The 2,042-nt window shown below is 55.3% G+C and overlaps 1 pseudogene across 1 annotated transcript; it reads right to left on the bottom strand.

Moving 5' to 3' along the window:
- Positions 1-343: 343 nt before the first annotated feature.
- On the bottom strand, positions 344-1,685 carry LOC308551311 (cerebral cavernous malformations protein 2 homolog pseudogene; annotated as a pseudogene). The gene has a single exon. The product of its transcript is annotated as a cerebral cavernous malformations protein 2 homolog pseudogene (transcript).
- Positions 1,686-2,042: the final 357 nt, after the last annotated feature.

The raw sequence follows: 2,042 nt of genomic DNA, 5'->3' as shown, positions 1-2,042 counted from the left end.
CATAAAAAATGATAAATTCAGATATAGAAACAAAGTGCCATTTTGCAAGTCACAATCCACAAGAAGCAAAGGCAAAGGGACTCACTGGAAAAAAATGACATGTTTTGGCAAATGGATAATTATCCATCACAGCAAGTAGGCGCTTATATATTTTTTTCTCACGTTTCAATAAACCTCTTTAAAGGTTTCTGAGAGGTGCAGTAGGAGGGTCATGTGCAAAACCAACACTGGTGTGGGGCAGGCGGACCAGGGTCTCCTTCACAATAGAAGGACACATTCGCTGGGGGCCTGGCCCAGCCCCACCTCCGACGGGGAGGGTGGACCCACGGGGGCTTCCACACTCTTAGGCCAAGGCCTGGTCCATGCTGCAGCCCAGCGCCTCGATGTCATCGCTGATGTCTGACATTATGCGGTCCCCACTCACCCACAGTGGAGGGCACCGACTGGTCGCTGGAGCTGCCCGCTGCCCTGTGCCCACTGAGGTGGAGGTGGAGCTCATGGCCCACCTGTACCAGCTGAAGCTGTCGGTGATTACGTCGTGGCTGTCCTTCCCTCTGACGGTCTCGAGGAAGTTCTCGAAGGACTTGGCTGTCCTCAGGGATGAAGCACCGCAGCCCCAGCAGCAGAAACTCACGGCTGTCCCCATAGAGCTCCAGCAGGTGGGTGCACAACTCGTGCACCTAGGCCCTGGCGTGGTACTAAAGCAGCAGCGCTGCAAACTGCTGGATATCCTGAGAGGACAGCTTGGTGCACAGCGTGACATGCAATCCCGTAGCGGGTCCACGGCCCTGGCGCTCAGCTTGTTCTCATGGGACATCTTGGCCTGGGGCGCTGTGGGCACGCAGGGCGAGGGCGAGATGCTGCCCGCGTGCAGCGCTTGGGGAAGGAGAAGGTGCTGGCATCCGTCTTGTATGGCTCCTTCATGTGCACCTTGGTGGAAGAGTCATCAGGACTGTGGAGGGACAGATCGCAGGTGGGTGGGTGCCAAGGCCCCATCAAATATGGTCCTGTCCAGAAAGTCGATGGTGGGCGCCGTATACAGGATCTGGAAGACCTGCCTGAGCAGGGAGTACAGCTCCTCCGCTGCCACCTTGCTCTCCACGGCCACGATCACCAGGAGGAGGCCTCCACAGGCCCCACTCCACTCTCTGACAGCGAGCCTGCGGTGAGGCCTCTGGAATTTTCCACACACAGACTCTGGCTTGGGGAGACACAGGGGTCCTGCGCTGTCTTCAGGACCACCAGGTGTGAAGCGGTATCCTGCATGTAGGACATGGTGCAATGTCATGGATGGGGACCCTGAGGATAGTGTCCTTCTTATTCCTCCAGGCCAGCTTGACATTGTAAGGAGACAGGCTGATGACCTTGTCGTGTGCCTGGACCGACTGTCCAGGGAGCTGGTGGGCTCTCTTTTCATCGTCTGTCCTACTGGATGGTTTTAAGTCTTAGTCTGAACGTTAAGTGACCTAAAAACCTCACCTCCTTCTCGATGTAGTCACTAAGCAGTGTGTCGGGCTCCACTCCCTCAGGCAGGGACAGCACCCCAATGTGCAGAGGTCGCCGCTCTGTCACCTTCTTGTGAGCTTTCTTAGCTCTGCCCTTTTCACCTTTGAGGAAGACTCCCTTCAATGCCTAAATGATGACACGATCCCAGGCTCCGTGACATTCTTGCCCTCCCCTTCCATGTCGCTGTGAGCGGCCCCCATGGCCCAGGCTGCTTCTGGACCCCGTGGCCTCTGCAGCTGCATTGCTGCACTGCCCGCAGCTGCCGGGCTTATTGCTAAAGTACTAGTTGCAGTGGCACAGGGCCACCAACCTAAAGGCTACCTTTCCCGGTCCCCTGAGTTTCTAGATAGGGCCTTCATCAAAGTTCTGGCCAAGAGTGTTTGAGTGAGCGTAAGGCATAGAATTTTTGATTCTTGCCCTTAAAAGATTGTGGGAAGACTCCTCTGGAACTTTCTATTCTTCTTGATTTCTAGGGGTGAGTAAGAATCATACGTGTCACCTTGGGCCCACAGTTAGAAGTCATCCGTTGATACATG

The sequence above is a fragment of the Miniopterus schreibersii genome (genome assembly GCF_964146895.1).
Source record: "Miniopterus schreibersii genome assembly, chromosome: X".
NCBI classification, from domain to species: Eukaryota; Metazoa; Chordata; class Mammalia; order Chiroptera; family Miniopteridae; genus Miniopterus; species Miniopterus schreibersii.
Note: the sequence above shows the minus strand (reverse complement) of the source record. Positions and strands in the feature narration are given on the sequence as shown.